At 45.0% G+C, this 24346-nt stretch overlaps 1 long non-coding RNA gene across 2 annotated transcripts; it reads right to left on the reverse strand.

Moving 5' to 3' along the window:
- Positions 1 to 8033: 8033 nt before the first annotated feature.
- Positions 8034 to 21256, reverse strand: LOC137854409 (uncharacterized). 2 transcript variants are annotated; one of them, XR_011095152.1, is made up of 3 exons: positions 21118 to 21256; positions 12898 to 12963; positions 8034 to 11111 (listed from the first exon to the last, which is right to left on the reverse strand). It is a non-coding gene; the product is annotated as an uncharacterized lncRNA (long non-coding RNA). The 2 variants fall into 2 exon arrangements; XR_011095151.1 differs by lacking the exon at positions 21118 to 21256 and adding an exon at positions 14182 to 21083.
- Positions 21257 to 24346: the final 3090 nt, after the last annotated feature.

Consider the following 24346-nt stretch of genomic DNA (forward strand, 5'->3'; position numbering starts at 1 on the left):
CTTTAATGTCTTGCTTTTTTATTTATTTTTTAATTCTATGCTTAATATAACTGATAATTGACTACTACATGCATGAAAATCATGCACATACGATTCCAAACAAACAAACAAAAAAAATGGATGCAACAGTTTTGCAGACAATTATCTACTATTTCACATGCTCCAAATAGCTCCTGAATGGCAGACCAAGGAAATCTGCGTTAAGATGGCATGAAAACTAACTGCATTAAGTTATTTATCAGGAATGCCTGAAGCAACAAATGATGGACTAATTTCCAATCAATCATATTATCAGGTATGAAGTAAATTCTCCATAAATTAATTAGTACAGTCTTTGGACATTCATCTTCAACCTATAGATTATTTTTCTTTTTTTAAGGAGACATCAGCATGTGAAATCTTTATTACTGCAATGACAAGGAACCAGTTAAGCGACTGCAATTGTGCATTCATAAAGGCGCTAATACAACACGGCTGTTCCTGCACGGATTGCAGAGTCCGGAGGCCTGGTCTGAAGGGTGCCACGTTGGTTCTTACACACGTGCTGGATGAAGAACAGGTTTCATAATTTGTAGCATCGCTGACCATAGCACAGAGGAGGAGCTTCGTAATCAAGACAGATCCATCCTGCTGGGTATGGATACCGGGATTTAAGAAGAGGACAGGTCCATCTAAAGCCAGGCCTCATCTGCCAGGGGTTGCTCAAAGACTGCTCATGTCCAAAGGCTTTCTCTGAAACCAGATCTCATCTGGCACAGCCGAGGAGCAGACCGACACCGAATCCTGCACGCTCCCCCACACCTGCAAGCTTTCTGGGTTGCCAAAACCAACACGGTGGTGAAATGCTTTTTGGATGAATAGCATAGCAGTGAGAATTACCTCCCAGACTAACCACTGTCTGTTAAATCCCAACAGATGCATCCTTGTTCACAGCAACAGCTCTTGCGTTGCCCTCATTTTTTAACACATTAATCCAGGGCTAGCTCTAAAATCTGTTAGTACAGCTCTGCTAACAAAAAAACTTTGCATTCACCTCGTCTTTAAGCATCTACAGCACACGCCTCTTGTCTGAAATCCCGTTTGTGAGAGGGGAAGAGGCACTGCTATAGCACAGGTCATCCCGGCCTGAACGAGCGACCCGAAACGGGTCGCATTGGTTGTGCTCTGGAAAGCCCATTTTGTCCATTGACTGAAGGCAGGCTGCACGATTTGTTCAGGTTACGAGTGTTTTGATGCCATACAGCACAGGAAGGTTGTTAGTTTATTTATTTATTTATTTAATGGTTTAATTCGGTCTCATTTGCAGCCGGTTCCTTCTCACTATCAACAATGGAGCCGCACGAGCATACTTAAAGGCAAGTTTTGGTCCATTATCTCAGTACGTTAATGAACTCTGATCTTTTCCTATATTGTATGCCCAAAAGCTGGTTTGGGGGACGAATACAAACCTGTCTTATCCATCAGATCTGATTTAGCACCGGGGATACAAGAAGGCTTTCACTGGGTGCAGGACATACTTTCTTCATTTCATAGATTTGATTTTGCATCTCACAGAAGTATTTGTTTTAATGGAATCTCAACACTTGTGGAAAAAGAAACGTTGCCACCTGCATGTCCTTCCAGCAAGCAAGCAAACAAACCAAAGAGCCAAAGTCTCCAGCGTGGTGCTGCTCCGCTGGCAGCGGCAGAATTAGGCCACTTCGCGCAGGCAGAGCACACAGCCTAAGCCGCTGTAGCCGTATCTTTACAGATGAAAAGCAGAGACAACATTTCCAGGATTTGGCCTGAAAAAAGCTCTCTACTCATCTGTGCACGTACCAGCAGCACCTGAAGGCTGGGGTAAGTTTCATCTCCTGGTGACACGAATTAAATACCCTTTTCTTTCCCCCTGTGGCTTGGCCCCCCCTTATTTTAGAGCTGTTGTATAACTTCTACAGAGAAGGGGAAGAGCATTTGTTTTCTCAGTTGCTCACACACAACAGTCCCTACTTTATATGCAAGAAAACAGGGTAAGCCTGGAAGAAACAAGAACGGGGGAGAGCAAGCTGCATTAACTAAAAATGAACAGGACAGTCCTTAGGAGGATAATTTGCTCCTTTTAAAGCTGGTGCCTGCATTAAAATTTCTCCCCGCAGCACGTGCATGACTGATACTTACTCAGCTGATAGCACAAACCAACAGCAACCCTGGCACCAATGCAGAGGCAATATTTACAAAAGGATGAACTATTTTCGAACAATGTCTCCAATGTACTAAGCACAAACAGGCTTTTCTTCAGCAGCAAGCATGCATGCTGTCTCGTTCCAATGATTTTGTTCGTGTACAAATGTATTCATTGTGGACAATGCAAGGAAAATGTCATTCTCTATTTATATCCGAGTTTCCCTTTGTCCTCTTTACAGCATCTTGGGGCAGCGATGCAGAGCAGAGCCTTGCTCTAAGCTCCTGCTATTTCCCTCCCCATCTTCCGAAGCTCCATCAGCGCAGAGCAACAGAGAGTTAAAAGGCTCTCTACGGCAGTTTTTTTTTTTTTTTCCAAGGCACAAAGATTGGTCTCTCTCCCTCCACTTCCCAGCAGAGAAGATCTAAGTCCTGCCTCTTGCTCCATCACTCAGAGCACATAATGGCCTTGGCAGCGGAGGATGTGGTGGTAGCAGCGTTTTGAGCTGCGTAAGTGGATGCACCTGGCACATCAGCGTGAATAGGCTATGTTAAGGCAATTCTCCCACAGTAATGTATGAAACCATCCACTTCATGAGCAGCCTCTCGTGATAAAGGCTGCCTTTCTGTTGACTTGGATAAGTTCCCCACTATGGCCAAAACAGAATAATGGAAGACTTTGAAAGAAGAGCCCTTGCACGGAAAATAATTAATCTCGCAGTGGAGGAGCAGGGAGAAAGATTTAGTGACACTTGAAAACAAAAAACAAAACCCCAAGTCCTGTGACTAAACTAAAGCCTTGGTGCAGGCTCGCGCTTTATTTCGGTTTTGTGGAACAAATAATCAATCCTGAACGAACCATTCTCAAGCAGGTTGGCCACCTTTCTGAGTAGAAATTGGGAACTTTATTTTAGAGGACATTTTAGGGAAACACTGTTTTGCCTTTCGAGTATCGTGTGCTATTCTCTAAGGTGGAAATTTCCACTGCTCTCAAGTGAAGCATTCCACTGTGATAAGCTTCAGTGTATTGGCAAACAGATAAGCATCATTTTAGTACATTTAAGTACATCTTAAAGAAATCAATTGATAAAAAGTTCTTGCTTCTAGAATTAAAATTGCTTTCAGTTGGAAGCTCAACCTTAAGCAGAGTTTGTCTTTTCTAGATTTCTGCAACCTTTCCAACTACGTGTATACAAAGAAAATATTCATCCATGCGTTGGATGCAACAGTGAAATGAATGTAACACAATCCACATGTTCTAAGAAATTGAAAACCTCGCATTTCTAAAGAAAGGATATGTGACTGTTTGCCAGCGCGAGTCTCCTGAGGCCTGCACGCTCACTTGAATGGATCTCCCAGTGAAGAACATCCTTTATGCACAAGACTCATATCCAAGTCATTTTCAAGCATCAAAACATGCCCTAATGTTTATGGACTTTCTCAAAAAATTCTCTGTTTTCCCAAGTAAAGTATCTCAATCAGGTTGAAGCAATTTTGTTCTCCGAAAGAAAAGTTTATTTGAGAGCCAGAGACTATCACTAAGTGATTTTTTAAAATGACAATGCATTTTAGATAAAGGTTATATGTAGCACCATGTAAATGAACACTTCTTGTAATTCATATTTCCAATAATGCATGATTTCATGTGCTTTAGCACATAAAAGATTAGATAGCTTTAAAATTAGAGCAGTCAAACTTTTAGCACAGCATGAGATGAAGATAAGGAGTATTCAGTCACTGAAAACATCTTTCCTTCATCACTTTCTCATCCTTAAAGAATTTAAGCATTGCAATTGAGCAATTCTTAACTACTGCACAAAAATAACTTCTATGAGCTGGAAAACATTTTAAGATCTTTCGACTTTAGGGTATAGAGAGAAACTGTCATGCGAAGGCATGCCTCATCGTTCCCATGAATTGATGGCTGACAAAAGTTTGTAATTCTGACATTTTGACGGATGATTAAAATCCCTAAGTGACTGAAAGCTATGCATAACCCTCAAGATTAAATGATCATCCCTTAATGGCCCTTGCTCTACATGCAATATATATGATTTCAACAGTTAGCCAGAAGCAGTCATTCATTCTCATTTTTTGCTTTACTTACTCTCATTAGTTTTTAGAGAGTATATACTAGCGTTAATATACAGCGTTAATACTAGCATCTCTAAATCAGGATATTATTGAAATTCAAATAATTTCTTTGTGAAATAGCTTATTGTTTTTACAGATACTCCTAACATGGCTTCATTACAATGTTGCAGATACTCGGGCAAGCAGCTGATAAGTCCCCTTTCAGATAATGAAAAACCTTTGGAAGCATTTTAGTAAGATTTGAGGCTCCAGTGAGCAAAGGGAAAAATATGCTCTTTTCAGCAAAGTTTCAAAAACTGTTTTCTCAATTTACAAAGAGCTTCGCTATGCACTTGTCAATACTGAAGACCTTTCCTGCCAAGATGTATCATTTCATCTAAGGGCAAGTCTTGGAAACTACAACTCAGCAAGTTCTCTTAATCGGATGATACACAATGAATGACTATAGCTAACGATACTGTACGCTTTTGTTGTTTTTCCATCAATTGGTATTACTGTTTCTTATAATTTCACATTTCTTAGCAACAACAACAACAAAAGTTTAACTTCTGTTGTTGGAAGCTGTGCTGGGATTATTTTCGCAATCTGCTCAATTTGTCTGCTCTTACATCTGACAATCCACCATAAGCAATTTAGAAACATTTTCTGCACAAGCTACATTAAGCCTCATGGCAATTATTGCTGTCTTGACTGATCCATTCAAAACCATTTCTCCACTTAATCCGAAAGCCCAAAGCTCTTTCTTTTTAGGCTGTATATCTTGCTGTGCGGAAGGCATCTTACCACTCTGGTCACGATCACAATCCAGGTACAGGTGTAACTTGATTGATTAAAATTACATCAACTCAATCTTGGGTTATAATCACTCTGTTTATTTCCCCTTTCTGCTGGGTCAGTAGACCTCAAATACTCTGCTAGATTTACAGGCAGTATTGAGCCTATTATAAGAGCATGTGATCTCCATTTTAAAATACCAAAATATTGAGTATAACACAATCTTCACTGCAGTTCTTCTTAGTTGACCACCTCTAGTCTGGGCATGCATTTAAAATTCCTTTCTTTACATTTTGGTGATGGTTCAGTTTGGAAAGAAGTTTAGGATCTTCTTGATTTAAAGGTACTGTATGGGTGTAACACCTGAAATAAGATAAATTGGGAAATAAGAGAGATTTCAGCAAAGGCAGCTGATGTTAAGCATCTCAGAAATCCTGCTGGGAGAGTGAATACTTAGCACTTTCCTTACTTGCAACCAGATCTTTGTTTTGCTCTGGACAGATGCTTCAGTTTTCAGGCTTGGTGTCCGAGTCTATAAGGTTTCTCAGGAGTTTGCAGACCTAACACAAAGGACTGGATAGCTACATGTTTCAAAACATTCCACTGACCACTACACTGACTGGACATTTGCAATAAAACATACCGTTTTCCTTCTTTAATGAGATTTTCTTATGTGATGATGCCTCAGGCCTGGAGCCCTGCCTATGATTTCTATTTTGGGCAAGATGCACCTGTAGGCAACACAAATACCCACACTCAGGAGTGGTGAAAAGCAGAACATTTGAGCATTTGAACCAGCGAAACATCTGATGCTCTGGGAGAGAGCAAACTCATGCAACACGTGAATTAAGTGGCTGTTTGTAGTGGGGTGAAGAAGTGTGAGCATTCATTATTTATTTCATAGTCCATTGTGTATTTTATGCTCCCAAGTTAGAAGGTTACTTCATATAGCTGCAGTGATTTTGCAAGAAAGAAATCTGCTCTATGAAGTGTCTGGCTCCAGAGACAAATGCTGCACAACTAAACTCTCCATTAGTGAAATTAAGACTTTCCTCTAAAACTGTAAGCACTAGAAGTGTTTGGGATTGGTGGCAAGAATAAACGATCTCAATAAGGCCCATAGCTCAGTGGCCAAGGACTCAGGAAGCTCGTGGCTGGGCTGGCTCTGCACATGGGAGTCACATACATGCGTATATGGTCCCACCACTCAACAGCACTTGAATTTATATCACCATGTGGTTTATATCACCATGTCACACATTCACGGACCCGGACCAAATATTTCTTAGACGTGGGAGCATTGGGAGAAGGGGCCAGGCAGATTTCACCCCTCAAACCACTTGTGAGTTTGCATACAGGGCTGAATGGAAACATAGCACCCTACTTCTCATCTGGCAGAGGCTGAGTAGCATCACTGACCTTCTGCCCAGCCTCCAACTGAATGTTCCCACTCTCCTCTGGCCAAATGTTTTAAGAAGGTGCTGGGCCACCTTTGAGTTTTATTTAGACCTGAAAAGTTAAAAATATAGATAGGGATAAAAAAAAGATAGGTGAAAAAAAGATAGGGGTATCCAGACATCTAAAAGAAGGGCAAATTTCATCATGTTGATCACTTTGTTTTTGGAGTTTTCCTGTAACAAGAGCTCTTCCTGCAGAACAGGAGGATTTTTCTGATTAAATTTCTATTTATTGCATTGGATTCCTGGCAAATGAAGCCTGCAGTCCGTAACTGACACTCCACTGAAAGCTGCTGGAGGACTTCACACCTTCTAGGCAGGGCAGTCTTGATTCACTTCCTTGTGCAAAAGCTTCTGTAGGACAACTTTTCCCCGTACTCCTTATTGGCATTAAATTTGATAGCGAAACTGCTTCCACCCTCTTTATATCAGTAATTGCATAAAGGTAGGTTAGAGCACATGGTTTTAATTTAGCCTTTAGTGGTTTTATTTGGCAGGCAAGAAAAAACTGTTGAGCGCTAACCTTGAATTAGAAGCTGACCTCTGAATTAGTCAGCCTTTTTCTTGTAAATGTGTTTTGTGGAGTATAAACATGAACCATCTATTTACATAACGTTAGTGACAGCCAAATGATTTCTTACAAGCATTAATGCTGGAAATCCCATACACTCCTTCACTGCTGGAGAATGGTTTATAACTCATGAGAATAACCTCTGCACCGGTTAACTACAAAGAAAAAAAGGCCAATAGTTTGCCCCTGAATTGAGGATTTCTATAGTTTTTCACTAAGAAACCAAGAGATGGGTTCACGTGACATGCTGGTTGACAAAAACCCAGCCCTAACTGCCAGAAGCCCTTGGTACCGTCGTACTCTGCATTTTATCCACCATTCCTGTTTCCTGGTCTGCTGTGAAGGCAAAGGCAATGAGGACCAAGAGATGATGGTTCTGCTGAAGCTGAGATGACCAGGTCCAGCAGGTCTGCTCCCCACCTCTGCTTTCCCCATTAGAAACCCACAAAGAGGGGGCAGATCTGACCAGAGGGACCCCACAAGCATCTCATGCTTGTCCGGAGCTCGTGGTAATGTCTTCAAGGATTTCTGCTTTGCCTCATCCAGCAAAAATTAGTCACTGAATGCCATTTAGAGGTGCCTGCTTCTTCAGTGGCTAGCTTTGTTTTTTTTAAGTCTGAAATTTGATAAAACAGACATATTAAGCATGATGAAAAGCAAATCTGAAAAAAAGATACAAAACACTTGAGTGGAATATTCCGCAGGCCACAGAGATGATTAACAGTTTTTAAGAGGTGAAAAAGTATCTTTCTGAGCCTTGTTTCATTTTAGTTTATTTTTACCCACTTTAAAGAGAGAGCATTGTGTGGATGTCATCACTTTTTTTTCTTTTTTCTTTTTTTTTATTGTTGAATAAACAGCAGAACATTCTTTCTTCTTTCGAAACTCTATTTCCAGAAGTTTTTTTTTTTTTTTTCTTTCCCTTATTGCAATAAGAGTACATACTGTAGCAGAGCACTTCTACTTTGCTCCACATTTATTGGCATGCCCTGCCATAATGTGCCATAATAAGTCTCTAAATTAAGATGGTATTTTTCATGCTTTCAGCAACGGCAGCAAAGGACTCTGCTCTTTGCTGCGTGTTATTATCAACTCCACCATGACTGAATTCCAGCCTTGGGCACTGACTGTGATGAGGCCTGGCTCTGATGGCAAGTTTCAGCCCCTGTTTTGTCTGGCTGTATTTGCCCTGCCTAACTCATGGCGGGATGCACAAAGACTCAGCTGAACAGAAGGGAAGCGCATGGCAAATTCAGCTATCAGCATGCAGTTTGGGGCACCACACGATAAGAAGGACACAAAACAATTAGATAGTGTCCAAAGGAGGGCTGCAAAGATGGTGAAGGGTCTGGAGGGGAAGATGTGTGAGGAGCGGCTGAGGTGCCTCGGTGTGCTCAGCCCCGAGCAGAGCAGGCTGAGGGGAGGCCTCATGGCGGCCTGCAGCTCCCTCACGAGGGGAGCGGAGGGGCAGGCGCTGAGCTCTGCTCTCTGGGGACAGCGACAGGACCCGAGGGAACAGCATGGAGCTGGGACAGGGGAGGGTCAGGCTGGGGGTTAGGGAAAGGGTCTGCACCCAGAGGTAGTCAGGCACTGGGACAGGCTGCCCAGGGCAGTGGTCAGGGCACTGAGCCTGATGGAGTACAAGAAGTGTTTGGACAGTGCTCTCAGACACATGGGCTGGTTTTTGGGTGGTCCTGTGTGGAGCCAGGGGTTGGACTTGGTGATCCTTGTGGATCGATTCCAACCTGGGTTATTCTATGATTACATGGTTCTGTCTTCAAATTACGGGTTATGACTTGTTCCCAAACTAAAATAAAGTGACTTCTGTTTAACACAAAGAGTAAGAACTTTTCTCCGGGCAGAAGGTATGAGCCACAGCAGTGCCTTCAGTAGGTGGGAATAAGAAACAAAGCATCTGAAGACCTCTTAGATAACCACCAACAGGCCACCCTCCACGGCCCAGCACTGCTGTGCTAGCTCGCACCTTCAGTGGGAGCACCAGCAAGCCTTTGGTGCTGGGAAGCAGTTGGAAGGCAGGCTGCAGAGAGCATGGGTGGTGTTTCTTTGCTCTTCACCTTCACCAAACACTTGGTTCAGAGCGATTCCACTGCTGCTTCAGGCATCGTGAAACCATTCTTCAAGGCTGGACACAAACATTGTCACTACCACTACTAAAACAAGGCAAACACCTTTCCCTGCCTTTGGAGGAGGAGGATGAATCCCAGCAGAGGACACGATTCATTCCTCCTATCATGGCAAATGGCCTGAGATGTCCATCAGTGCCCACGTACTGTGAGCAATGACTCCTGCAGGTACATCCCCTGCCTCTCTAACAAGGCTGGGGCTGATGAAGCTTGTCCCTCCTTCCTTTGAAGGTCTTCACTGTGCAGCAGAAAAAAAAAAAAAAAAAAAAAAACTATCCTATAAATAAACCAGCTCCCTCCAGGACCAGAAGCCAGTCTGAGTGGTCACAGGCATTCCCTATGCTCATTTGTATTCATTTTGTTCATTTTGCTCACTGGGGTCAGATACAATAGTGGCACTTCACAAATGGAAACGCAATCCCTCCATCTCCTCCATCTCATTTTAGGATGACTTTCTGGCAATGTAGCACTGTGAGGTTGAGGCTCATGTCCTTCTGAGGCAGGAGAAATTTTCTGAGTTTTACCAAAGGCTGTAGAAGTTTTTTTGGCAGCCCTCTGAAATCTCCAGTTCTGGGCATGGGCACAGCTGATGGGAAATGAAGTATTGTTGGCTGTTTCTCTTCAACTCTTGAGCTACACAAGGACGTTAGCAGGTTGCACACTCCTCTTCTGTTAGGAGAGCTCCTTCTCCAAAGGAAAAGGGTTGAGTGGAAATTTGAGCATGGTTAAAACACAGAGCACTTGGAAAAAAATACTGTGGCCTTTGCCTGGCCTAGGAAAAACATGTCTGTAAACAATATGCTTACCCTATGTTTCAGGATAAATTACAGATCACTGAAAAAACAAACAAACAAACAAAAAAACTTTTCTAAGTAGTTAATGATATACACAAAGGATGGGAAAAGTTCTTGTCCTTTTTGCATGGCTTGCTTGGTGCCCCAAACTGAAGCTCTCTGCTTGCTCTGGCTTCCAGGGATAAGGTCCCTTGCACCCATTGCATTCTTAGTTATTTGTTTATTTTGTATACAGGAGGAAAATGAGAAATCTTAACAGAAGTGTCTCGATCTCACTCACCAACACCATCAGTCACGGGGCATTTTTGGTAGTGGGTCAGTTTTTTTAAGCAGAGGAAGGTCCCTGTGGCAGCTCCTCCACCTGCACACGAGTGGGACCATGACACGGTGGGGACCAGGTGAGCTGGAGCACTGCCGCCTCGCTGCTCCTCTGCAGCCCCCAGCAACATCCCCAGCACACAGCTGCCACCGGGCTGCCCTTCACCTGCCTCGTGCCCCTCCAGGGCATGGAGCCTTGAGTTACCTTCAGGCTCTGCGATAGGCAGCACCGACGGCAACTTTTGTACTCTCCTGTTGTCTCTAGAAACCTCTGATTGGGTTCCTCCCGGCGTAGTTTAACATGCTGACTGCCTGCCAAGTATTTTTTTTTAATCCTAAATGCCTTTCTGTTGCTAGGTGGAAATTTTTCGGCCTTTCAGATATAAAGTGGCTAATGGGATACATTTCATAATACATCGGCAAGTGCAGTATGCTATTATCACATCTCAGTGCCCTTTAAATATTATCAACCTGCACTGGAAGGATGAGGCAGTACATAAATTAGACACAATAAAGAAAGTAGGAGGAATTCTTTGTTCTTTGCTAATCACATTTTATAAGTTTAACAAGGTTTATTGCATTAGGTTAAAGCATATTGGGTTTATGTAGGAATGAAGGGACATCCGACAGCAAATGTTAGGGACTCAGGTGGGATTCAGATGCCATAAATCTTATCCTGGTCTGATGCAGATCTCCCGTCACACTTCCACGTCCACAAGCACATGGGAGCATGTGTTCCCCCATCCCTCCACCTGGAGAGATGTTGGTTCTTCTGTTCCTGCTGCTGCCTCCTCCAGCTCTGCAGTGACAGACAGGACAAAATGTCAACCCAGAGGAAAGCAAATGACTGGAGAAGAGGTCATGTGGAGAAAAGGGAAGAGAAAGACAGAAGAAGTAGAGGGAACTGGTGGACTGGGAACTATGAGATTTGAAAGAGATTTTTATGAGGGAACTTACAAGCATAATGCTATTTGCTTTGCCTTGTGAGAAGGGGTTTCCTCTAACTGGAAATATGAGGTGAACATATCTGACAAAATTCACCAAAGAAGAACATTATTGAAGGAAATTGAGTATTATTCAGCAAATCAGAGATTTCAGTACAAAACACCATCAAGGCCATGCATTTCTGCATGCTGCTGGAGTGGCCATTGCTAGCAGGCACTGCAGCTACTGGCGGGTGGCAGATGCAAAATACTTGCAGGTTTTGTGTATGGCACTCATTGGAGCAGGTCTGTCCCTGTGGCTGGCTTTCCTCCCTTCCATCAGTGCACATGTCTTTGAGGACATCCCAAAGTCGTGCAGACTTCTCCTTAAGGAGCTCATCTACAAGCTGTACACAGAGCCTGTGTGAAGGGGATGGGGCGGACACTGGGAGTAAACACCTTGGAACAGCCTAAATGCAAATCAAGGAGAAAAGCGATGATGCCATTCCAATCAATAAATGCAATTGCCATTTTTGCCTTTTAAGCTTCTGAGGAGCTGCTCAGAAGCCTTTGTGCTACTGACAGCCACTCTTGGCTGTTAGGTATGTAAACCACAAACCACATTTGCAGGTTCTCAGATTCTAGAATAAATAAGATTTATCTTCTTCTCAGCTGCTTTCAGGACACTGTGTGATGTGTGTCAGTGTCCCTTGCGTTCCTGCAAAAAGCATGAGCCAGCACAGTACTGGGGTGTCCATACACAACCCCTGCTGCTATGTTTTACCACCCCGTGGACCGATAATTTCAATGCATGCGTGTGAGAAACTTGTGTCACGGTTTGTCTGCAAAACTGCATTTAAAACGTCAGGCAATTTTAGTTAAATGTAGTGAGACTTATTTATTCGGTAATAAGATATAAGCTTTTTTTTAGTATACTGAGTATTTTGAAGCTGTTAAAAAATAATAACAACTAGATCGTAATATTCTGAAAGTTATCTTACTGGTTCTGTTCTTACGCAATAGTTGGAAGTGAATTAGCAAAATACTTTGTGCTCTGGGTGGGTGTTATTGGCGCCTTTCAGCATGTTTAGTTTTTCTGGTAAAGAATTTTTGCTGTAATATAGGAGACCTTCTGGAGCCTGGCCATATCTCTGAGCTTAACTGGCAGTGCTAGCCTAGGTCATGAGACTCCTCTTGAGCACTTGTTCACTCTTCTTAAGGAGACACCAAGAGGTCTCTACAATTTTGGATCCTTCTGGCTGAAGGTAACATTTATTTATTGTAACTTATAATATGAAGAGATGAATGAATTCTGACTCAGGTTTTGATAAAAAATGTGTTTGGGTCTGTAAGAACTCTAGATTAAAATAAGAGTAGAATGAATAGCCTAAAAATGATGAATTGACAAAACTTGATGTTAGTAATGTGGAATAGGATGGGTCAGAAAAGACCTCTAGAGCTCATATTGTCCAACTTCTTGCTCAGCACAGGACCAGTTCCTGCATTAGTTCAGGCTCCTCAGTGCCTTGTTCAAGTGAGTTTTGAATATCTCCAAAAATGGAAGTTTTGTTTTTACGCATTCTCTTATTCAAATCATTTCCAAAGAAACAATTCACTCAATGTTTAAAAAAATATATAAAAAATAAAATAAAAAAAGGTTACCTGGTAGTGCAGGAATTTTGTTTTCAGTGGCAAAGTTTTGTTTTTCTTTGAAATTCCTTGACATATCTGAATAGCAAAGAGTAATAAAAGAAATCACCATTTATACTCCTGTAGAAATAAAAGCATAGAAAAAGTCAAATCCCATAATTATTTTTAACAGATAAAAATGAAGTTCTTGTGACACTTTTAACTGTGGAAAGTGCATTTCTAGGTATGAATTTGAATATATGAAAAAATGTTTCATGCCAGTCACTGGAAAAAAAAAAAAAAGAACCAAATAAAAGTCCTCAAAATACATTACACATACTGATTACTTTCACAGCTTTATCATGTTTAATTTTACAAGTTCTTGGCAAAACTGAGCGCCTTTTGATGAACTCATATTGACTCAAAGCCTGCATCAGGAAGAGGGGGACTATGTAGAAGAAAGGTTTCTTTCTACCAGATTTTAAAAAATTCTGCCAAAACAAATAATTGAAAAATCAGATTGAAATTTGAAGTTTGAAATTTGAAGAAAAAAAAAAAAAAAGAAGAAATCAGTTATCTCAGATCACTCTTAAATGTTATTTCAATCAAAAGAATCTAGGTTAGATTTTGCCAGCCATTTTGTTGGCATTTATTTAAGATCTACAACTGCTAACTTCCCCCTGAGCCTCCTCTTCTCTAGGCTGAACAGCCCCAGCTCTCTCAGCCTCTCCTCACAGGAGAGGTCCTCCAGGCCCTTCATCATCTTGGTGGCCCTCCATAAGACTCTTTCCAGTACATCCAAGTCTCTCTTGTGCTGGGGGCCACGGGACACAGTCACGGTACCAAAACTCTTACTCTCACATTTCTCCTGACTCTTTCCTGCCCATCCTTGGCTGTTATAACACTCCTCTTTTATCCCATAGAAAATGTAACGTAAAGGGGAGTTTTGCATCAAGTATCTCCTACAATTGTCTCCGGTATCAAATGTACTACCCACACACATTTGGAAAGACAGATAAGTAGAACAACTGTCCAGAGTATCTCATGACAATTTACATTCACAGTTATTACCAAAAAAAACAACCATCCAACCTACCAAACAAAAAAAAACAGCTAACTTGTGTTTAACCTCTAAAAAAACAAACTGAAACAGTTCAACCACTTTTACCCACAGCTTTCCTAAACAAGTCCAAAACCCATCCTACTGAAAAACCTCCGAGGAATAGGCCTTGAACTGAAGATGCGTCCAAAACATTTAAAGTCTAAAAAGAGAGAAACGAGGCACAGGATCAGGGCCATCCCATGTAAGAACCAAACCTCAGCGCTGGGCCAAATCCACGATTGCTACGAGTTGTCCCAGCTCTGCTGGCAGTTTCAGCATGGCAGTTTTCACAAACTGAGCACCGTGGCCATCAGCACTCTGATTTGGGGTCTGCAAACAAAAACAGAGAGGCAGGCTGGGGACTAGGCCCTTCCACTGCCACCCTCAGAGGCAGGGCTGGCAGCAGGGCAGGGAGGGCCCGCATGCCCACCTCCGGTGGCAGAAGCAACAAACTAGTTTTTTTGTGTGTGTTCGTGCGTTGCATAATTCAGGATCCAAACTTAATCCAAACTATTTGGACGGCGTCCCGCCCCGTGCTTGCTCGGTGGAGCAGGAGACGTGTGCCAAGAGCGGCACCGAGCAGCTGTGGAGCCCGCCATGGTCTGGCTCCCAGGCTCCAGGCCCTGCACCTGCACGGAGGCACAATCCAGAGCCTGTGCAAGTCAAAGGGACCCTGTTTTTTTCAGTCAGCTCTGGAGGCAGCTGAGGTTTGCCTTGGTGAAAGCAAAGCAGGGAATGGCTTTCAGCCCGTGTGCCGGTTCCAGGGCTGCCGCGTTTGTCCAGGGCTTTGGCAGCGCCTTGTGCTGCAGCTCCCTGCCCGCCCTGCCTGCCTCTCCCACCACAACTCCCCAGGTCTTTCATTTCTTGTAGTGTTTTCTTCCATTGACCACTGGGAAGCATTTGGCAAGTAACTGCTCTTTTAGAGACAGGAGCTCAGCTAAACCACCCCTAGCAGCGAGGTGGGTGTGCATACAACCTCCATACACAACTGTGAATGTTTGTTTGCCTCTCAGAGCTGCTCACAACCCAAGATTTCGTTTTAGCTGCTGTAACGTGCTTGCATCATTAGCAACAATTACCAGTCGTTGTTCCATTTGGATTGCTCTTGCTAATTAGCTTCACTCCGACAGTCTGTAAGGCCCATAAACCTAACCCCAAAAGGAGTATCTGCCCACAGCGAACAGAATAGAATATGAATAATCAGTTTAATAATTGTAATTGACTTAGCGTCTCAACACCAGCACATCTATCGATACGCTGCCCCTGTGGGACAGTCCTGCCCTGCTCCTGGTTGCCCTCGATAGAGGACCGAGCCCTCCTGGATGTGTTTCCAAACCTGCAAACACCGTGCTGGTCTTACACAACTTCCACGAGCCTCCACTTCTCATTCTTGTGGTTTAGTGTGGGCATCCAGCTCTTCTTTTTCTTATTTTCTTTTCTCTAACACTCTTCTTTCCCTCCTTTCCCTCCCTCCCCTCTCAATAGGAAGGTAGCAATGATGGAGGCAACATTAGTTCCTAGGAAAGCCAAAGACATTCAGAAACGTAAAGGGGTCCGCTCTCCAGCCTGGTTCACACAGACGCAAGCACCTTTGCTCCCCTTGCTGAGCTGAATATTTGGGAGGCAAACTTCGGCTGGAAGCCACTTCTTAGCAACTTGCTGGGTCTTATCTGATAGCCCCCAGCAACAGCCCCTCTCAGACAGGGCTGCTCCAACAAACAGGGCAATACCACTCCCAGGCTGGGGTTGCTTCATGTCTGGCTGGCTTGAGGCATAGCCAGGGGCTCTGACTCTGCTCCTACCTGTTTGTTAAGGCTGAATCTGGGGCTCTCCTGCAAATTCCCTTTTCCACCACACATGCAGAAGACCTCCTTTTCTGCTCACCGGGCACAGCAATCCATAGTGTATTGCTCCGGCTACCAAGTAGCTGTCTGTATTCATTTAAAAGCTGTTTTTCCAGGCTTTAAGGAAAAAAATATATTAAAACAAAACCTGATTGCACACATCTGCAGCCTCCCCTCACCGGGAGCTGTGGTTAGAGCTGGCACTGCAGGCGGGAGCGCCGGCAGCTCCCAGGAGTGGGGGCGAAGCCGTTTGGCACTGCCGAGCTGTGCCCAGCCCGGTGCTTCCCGCTTCTCCCTGCTTGACCCTCCGCTGCCTCCACCACTTGCCTCGGGGGCTGCTCGTGCTCCTGAGCCAAAGAAAACAAAATAAATTTCAGCGCAGCAGCAGCCAGGACCTCCCTGTGTCCTCCTGCAGAGAGGTCCCCTGCTTTTCCCCCCGCAGCTGCTCATGCACCTTTCCCGAAGAACGGGAAGAGGGAAGATGTGTGGTTGGTACTAATATTTCCTCGTCTCATCTGGAAATAGATGCAATGTAAAGATCAAGCTGGCAGCACGTGATTCTATGACTGTCTAATGCTGGTTTTTCTTTCTCCTCAGTGTTTTCCCCGATTGATTCACTCCCTGTTAATAGCAAAAGCCGCCTCTGACACCAGGCTTCACCTGTGTGACTTTTTGTCTTTTACTTGAATGTCATCCTCCTTTTATTACGGCCACTCTCGACGTGTCCCATTCGTCCTGCCTGGCCTCCAAACCACCTCTGTATCCACCACGCGTCACAGCCGTGTGCTGGCACATTTCATCAGCACGGTGCTCACGTGGGCCAGGAGCATGCCATTACTGGAAATGTTAAATCAAAATTGCTCCCAAACCTATTCAAAAAACACTGCCATGTAGCTTCTAGCCTAGCATTTCCACCCTCCATGCTCGTTGTCTCCTCTTCTTTGCAACCAGGCGATCCCTCTGCTCACCTATTTTGTCTCCATCAGTAGTTTCACACTTGACGTCATACCAAATACATTAAAGTAGCCCAGATAAAGGAAATCTGGCAGATATCAACTGTCTGGAAAAATAATTGTGTTATCAAAGAGAGCCATCGAGTCAGTCTGGCACGATGTACCTCTGGTTGCATTTTATCCCATTTTTTGATGTGCCTTTGCATTTTTAATGAACCTGCCAGGCATGTTCCAAAGCCTTGCATACCGGTGAGGTCAGAGCTACAAGGACTGCAGCTGGATGGATTATTTTTTAACCCCGCACAAGCAAACGTGTTGTAAAAGATGTCCCGCCATCACATGGTCCCTCACATCTACCAAAACGGTTGCTGTTGGATGTGCCACCTTTGACGCTGGTCTTTCCGGAGTCTCTTCCCTCCCCAGGAGCAATGCAGCCGTGCTGGGAGCGCTGCTTCCCCCATGGTAGCAGTTCCATTTCCATATCCTTGTTCCCATTAACCAGCCTGCTTTTGCCCCTAGGATTTGTCTTCCAAAAATGAGAGCAGAGGTAAAATACTCCTTTGATTTTAGGCCATGCCTAGATTATCTTTAATCTCATTTACTGCACAGCAGCCTGACTGTGCTTTTCTCTTACATTCGTGTTTGAAGCTTTCCCCGTTTTCTTTGGAATACTTTGCAAGTTCCAGCTCAGGTTTACTTTTGACTGTCCCCACTGTAAACCTGCATTTCTTGGCCTCTGAATGATTGCTTTATTTGCTGATCAGGCCCTCTCTCCCACCTTGCAGCGGGCAGGCAGGGTGCTCCAGGTCCTCCAGCCTGCCCCATGCTCCAGCCCGCACCTTCTCCACCCAAGCCACCTTGGCTGGCCAGCATCACCTCACTTCATCAGTTTGCCTGTTGGAAAACTGTCTCAGATGCATACCTGTTTGTTTTTATTTCCCCATTTGCTTCAAGCAGTGAGATCTACTCAGTTCAAAGCTCTTTGCTGTGACTAGATCAACAGTAACTTAATTGCACATCAAAACAGCACCATCTTGTACTCGTTCGCTGATAAAGACGCTTGCTGGTTGTCACATCCAAGAAGATCTGGGTCCTACCACTCCTTGCATGAAGCATCAGCAAATAATGCAGTCTGCCCAGTTTGCCAAAGCACGGAATGAAGATATGAATATTTACCAAAAGAGCTTTTATCTCAGCCAAAAACATCAAGTGGCAGCAAAAGGAAGAAAGACAAAGCACGTTTCTGCCCCCTCCGCTTTGTTCCTGCCGAATTTCCAAGCCCGTATGTGAGCAGCAGCAATGTGAGAGCTTCTCAGCAAAATGTTGCCAGAAACTTTTAGGCTGGGTGACGCGGGGCAGCCGGGGTGGTGTGCAGTTAGTTATCGTCCTGATGTGCCCTAAACATCAGCAGAAAATGTTTCTCACGGCCTGGAGGCCAGGAGCGGGCTACGTCCAAGCGATGTCAGAAGAGATTTCCCTTGGCCGATCTTGTCTGTGAAGGTGTGGGTGCCTCATACCCTCTGAGCAAGGGGTCTGCCCTGGCCTGGATGGGGCTGGGATCTGCCTCAGGAGTGCGTCTCTCAAGATCTGTTCCTCATTTTATCTAACCTCATCAATCCGCTGGATGTGTCAGCTTAGCAGCTAATGAAAAATAACTTCCCCACCCAAGAGCAGGTGCACCACGAGTGCTATTGTGAAGGAGAACCCATAGGGGTTTCTTGTTTGTTTGTTCCTTTGTTTTCCCATTTGATTACACGAAAATATCTTCTCACAGCAACAGCAGTTGCTTGGTGCCTGAAGTGGGGAGCTGGGCTTTTAGGGTGGCTGCTGGCAGCTCAGACCATCTCCATGCAGTCTCTGGAGGAAAGCCCCTCTTTTGCAGTTTTGAGATCAAGCCACGTGTCAGAGGACCATACGGCAATTCCAGCCCAAAAGAGCCGTGGATGCACCCTGAAAATGGCTGAGGGACGTAGAAGCTTTGGGGTCAGCCCACGCATGGGGTCAGCAAGGCCTACAGGATGCTATAGGACAGCAGTCAAACAAAATGTGTAAGAGGTTGTTGTTGTGCTGGACCCTGGCCTGAGCAGAGGAACCTTAGAGGACCCAAATCCACGTCTCGTGTTCCACATTCGGTGGCTGGGTGTGAAACAGCACCCACATTGTGAAATACCTTGGGACGTCTGCGTAGCTCCAAACACATCAGCGTTGCCTCCTGGTTGTATCAAGTCACGCTGATATTGCTTGAGCACGTGCCTGGCTGAAACAACGGCAGCGAAAACAAAGGGACGGGGCCAGGGCTTGTCTGTGCACTACTTTATCTTCCTGCCTTTCCAGTGCACCCATGGCAGCACTGTCTGGGTGAGAGGTCTCTTTACAAAACAGGAAGACTGTGGGCTGGTCGGCTTCTCTGACGAGCTATAAATTACGTGGGCCTTCCCTGGCTGCCAGCCTGAGCTGTTGGCTAGGTCAGGGAGGCATTAATGGAGGGTGCTGGCGTGGCCAGCGGTAGGGCAATGCCTGTTATTGCATTAGGAGGGAGTAGCTGGGACCTGAGACCCAGAGGGAAAAAGGAGTACCGGGAAACGGAGCCCCAAAGGCATCGATAGCACACAAACATGGCCAGCGTATAAATAACCCGACCTCTTCGTTCCGGTGAAATGGCACAAGAATTAAGACCCTGATGCAGGAAGAAACTTAAAATGCATGACTACACTTGGCAGGGCTGAGCAGACCTATTGACACCCGCGGGGCCCGAAGGCGTTTCGGTGTCGCGACCCTCTGTGCTCACCTGGGGCAGCAGCTGCTGGAGGCATCCCGTGGCCAGAGCCGCCACAAGGTCAATTACTGAAGGCAAATGAGGGAAAGCATCCCATTTTTTAGTGGGTCTTGTCAAGAATACCCGGGGTTCAGTCAAGTACTTTCTCAGCTAAGAGGCTTGCAGCTGAAGAGAAGCTCAGGAAAATCAGTAATCTGATAATAGTTAGCAACTTGAAAACAAAACGCTGACATGTGAAGTCAAAATATTAGGGAAGGTGTTAGAACATAACCTTGACAAATGCAGCCCAGAAATGTGATAGTAAAAGAAAAGCAAAATAAAAGAGAAAAAAAAAAAGAAAAAAAAAAAAAGAGATGAGCCAGCAGCAGGGTAGTTCACCTCCAGGTTAGCTTCCCTCTGCACATGTATCAACTCTCATGTTGGCAAAAACCCACCCAAAGTTGTGCTTGTTCAAAGGAAAAGGCTTACCACCAGCCTCTAGAGGCTCGATAGCCTCCAGCCTTGGCAGCGCTGGCAAAGCTGAGCTTCCTGTGAAGAAGAAAATGCTTTGACGGTTGCCTCAGGTGTGGAGTAGCACCGTGTATAAATTGTTTTGTTTTTCTTTCTAGCTCTTTGTGATGGAGACTTACAAGAATTTTGTCTGAAAATTATTTGTAAATATAAATAGACCATAAACCTTTCCTAACTTTTCCTTTTCATCCTTGTGGTAAAGAGACAAATATATATATATATATATACTTTCCTCATGCAGAAGGTGCACGAGGAAAAGGACACTCTCCTTTGTCCTGGAAGTACCTAGAAGTGAGGAGCTCTCTGAGCCTTTCATCTGCACTGTGTTTTCAGGCAGCCAGGGACACCAAGGATGAGTAAAGAAGCACGCAGCCCCTTATCCCAGTCCGCAGCACCCTTCCACGACATTGCTGCTCCTCCCCATGCCTCGCACGTATACATAGCCCCTATAGCAAGCACTTTAAAAAGTCTGGAAGCAAAACCCAAGTTTGTGTTACAATTTTTCCTATGCAGCTTAGCCGTTGGCTACCACAGAGCAACTAAGAGCTATCAGAGACAGCCAGGGTCTTCTGGTTGCTTTCTCCAAGCTCCCAGGACCATTTTGGCTGAACTCCTGGATAGCTCTCAGCCTCGCCCTGTCGCAGAGGCAGGAATTTTAGAGCCAACTATCCCACAGTCACATGTGGTGTGCGCCCTGTGTTTGTATTGTTTCGTGCTGGGAGCCACGAGGTTAAAGCCATACCACCCGCCTGTTCCTCGTGCTCCTCCGTGCGCATCACCCTGGTGTCCCAAGGAGGCGTGAGTCTGCAGAAGAAGCCAAGAGGCAAAGTTCATCTTTTTGTTCGGAGGTAGAAGAGAGCCTGGCCTGGCTATTTTTGGTCCATGACTCAGGGCACAACCATGTTAGAAATAAATAAAATGAAGAAGGAGGACATTTTTGGGCTCACATTTGACACTTGTACTCCAACAACACTTCACGTTATGCAAACCATACTCATCGGTATGGTAGTTATTTTGACTCATCCGTTTAACAATCGTTTTATTTTAATCAATATTTGTTTAACTTACCGGCTAGACAAAAGCTGCTTAATTTCTTCATCTGATTTAATTGATGTTCCCTGACAGAATGAAGCTGGACTGGATAAGACAGTACAAACCCTACCGGTCTTCATCTTTGGGTTGCCTCTCTGCCGACGAGTTGTGTGACCACCGCATCGCATCACTTACACACCACGGGTGAGCCGAGACAGTACGTGCCTGTGTACCTCGGGACACGAAGCCAAGAGACACAACGAAACAGCAAGTGTTGACACAATAATTAGCATATTGATTCCCATTGCAAATCAACTCCTGATACGTTGTGAAACACTTCGCAGTTTCAGGGGGCTGCAGAGGAGCCTGTAGTGCCTTGTAGGCACCATGAGAATTAAATACATGTCTTTGGTTGTAATATTAAGGTATAATTCTTAGTGAATGATCATACAAAGAGACATGAACATTGAGCAGATAAAAATACATACCTGATATTCCCCTCCTGTCCAAACAAGCACCATAAGTTATATTCCTGAGGGACTTTTCAGGCTGTAGGTATTTCAGGCCTTCTTGGAAGAACTTTTTGCTTTTTCTTTGAAGGAAATAGTCTCTACTCTGTGTCACCTCAGCCCCGTGCCAAGGGAGAAAAGTGGTTGCAGGCTGAAGGACTGAATCATGAAGTTTAACCTTAGCCCAGTACTCCATTTGTCTGGAAAGAAAAGTTCATTCTAGCAAACCCAAAATAGCCTGGCTTTCAGAGGAACTAATTTTTCAAACTCCATCACAACAAGCGCAGAGGAAAAAATGAGGTCTCACATTTACATACGGAGGAGTCGCAAAGAAACTCCGGTCCTGAAGTCAACATGTGGAAAAGTTTAAGTGAAGCAATGCCACAGCTGTAACTTGCCGCACGGATCAGTTCATAGCCAGCTCTCACTGCCAGCCTGTGAAATGCTGAAGCGTCAAGGGTTGTGCTGGCCCTCTAGTCCAAAAACAACTGGTATTAGCAGAGGGTGGGATAATTTTATGACCATTAACAACATGAAGAACCCCGTCAGACAAGACAAAAAGCTGCCAGACCTTGTGCCACAGAACCACCTCTGCAAGAGGGAAAATGCTTGCAAGCATATTCAAACACTTCAGATAAGTTCTTTTGGGAGGGACAGAGACAAAAGGCCATAGAAAGACCCCAAACCCTTCTGAGGAGCTCCGGGGAGCAGGAGACAATTGAAGAAATTTCATCTTCTGCAAAGGCATTCGGGTCAGCTCAGGATTTGTTTAAGCTTGGTTGTCTGTGGAAACAAGCTGAATAAGGTCAGACACAGCCTGTAGAGAAGCTCTTGAAAATGTTGGCTGGTTTCAGTCAAGCATGACAGGAAGGGAGAACCTCTTTGATCGCCCCGTGCCCGTGTGTTTTCACGAAAATGCTCCTTTTGCATGGGGAGAGAAGAGAGGTCTTCCTGATGCATCACAGGGTTTCCTACAAGTGATGCTATTATTTGGGAAAGGCCTCAGGTACAATCCTATGGGGGTTGGACAAAAAACACCCAAAGCCCAAAAGGCTGCATGGCCAGACTTATGATAAGAATTTGCACTTTTCCTGCCTGTGAATGTAATTCATGCAGTTAGCACTTTATCAGAACTAATTTAACACACTTTTTTTTCATATACGCTAAAGGCAAGTGAGTTCAAGTAGGTTTCTGTAGCATAAAGGACATCTTTTAACCCAACTCTTGCTCTGGTTCACCCCACTCCCACCTAGTGCTATTCAATGGCTTAAAGCATGACATAAAAATACATACCTGTCCCCATGGGCTGGCTCTCCTTGCTACAGCAGCCCCTATCAGCATTCAGCAGCCCTATTAATGCAGTCCCCCGCAATCAGCAAGACAAAGTCGCGCTCCGCACATCTCTGATCCATCTCTTCCTGATATCACAGCCCATTTCTGGATGCAGAACAAAGAGCAGGAGCTTTTTTCATGCCAGCAGCTTGCTCTGTTACAACTACTCTGCATCCTCGGGTCCCCAGCTCTCCGATACCCCGCACCAGACCCTATGCTGCCTATCCTACATGAAGCTGAGCTGCCCTGGGGCACGGCTGCTGGCACCCCTGGTACTGCCACACCATGCCTCCTGCATGTGGCAAGCCCTGAGCCTGTGCCCTGTTTCAGGCACGCATGTTTAGGAGAAGATTTGCCTGGATAAATATTACACGTGCCATGCTGCTAAGTACAAACTGCTCTGAAGAGATAGTGTAGATTTGCCTTAATCTTATAGTCCGGAGATATGGTGGAATAACGTGCTGGCAAACCATGCCTTGGCATCTGCCAGGATTTTTGTATTAAAAAACCTGTGGATACACACTGCTATGGAGCCTGCTGCAAGAAGAAAAGCTTCAGGAGTTCAACTGCTGGGTGACTGGGAGCTGGACATCCTCGCTGGGCACCACATTTGACTTCCAGACAACGGAGACCTGGATTCCAGCAGATACATCTCCATCAGTTTTTAATATGGTTATGCTTGCCATTTCCCAATCCTCACTGCAGATATTGACAATCCCTTTACTTACTGCTTTCCTCTGTTTCTTTTGCATTCATGGGTTGCTGTACTTGCTCTAAGATTCGCAAGAAATTACAAAATAATGCAAACGTGTTTTCAAAACTGCATCTCCCTTTGTCCCCACTGCTCTGAGGAGCAGAGAAGCATGGGACCAGGCTGTCCTTGACCAGCTACTACCCTTGACTGCAGCCAACAGGCTGAGAAACAGAGTCAGCAAAAACAGATGGAGGAAGGATATTGCAAAACACCGGTGAAATCCTCCCCCTTGGGATTTTGGGTTTTAGGAGCTGGGCAGATGGTGGGGCAGGAGAGGAGGAGAGTGTGCCGACCTCTCCACTTCTGCTCTACATGAGGGCAGGCTTGCCCGGAGAAAGCCTGTGTTGTGCAAATGCCTCTCGGGCAGAGTTTACACCGAGTGTGAGAGGTTACGGGCAGTTTTTGGGGCACTCATGTAAAGTGTAGGCTGCTCTGCTCCTGCTCTGCTTGGCAAAGCCCTGGTGGGGTTTGCTCAGGTGTTGCCTTTGCCAAAGCCACAGTCAGGGACGGGACGGGGAGGGAAGAGCAAAACTTGGCTGCAGGGAGAGCAGGCAAACAGCCAAGCACGTAGGACCTCGGGGAGGAAAGACAGGCAGCGAGAGGCTGGATTGAGCCTACCTGAGTGCTCCCCAACACCTCTGCAGTGGCAGGGGACCGGTGGCACCTCTGC

This window comes from Anas acuta, chromosome 3 (genome assembly GCF_963932015.1).
Source record: "Anas acuta chromosome 3, bAnaAcu1.1, whole genome shotgun sequence".
NCBI lineage: Eukaryota > Metazoa > Chordata > Aves > Anseriformes > Anatidae > Anas > Anas acuta.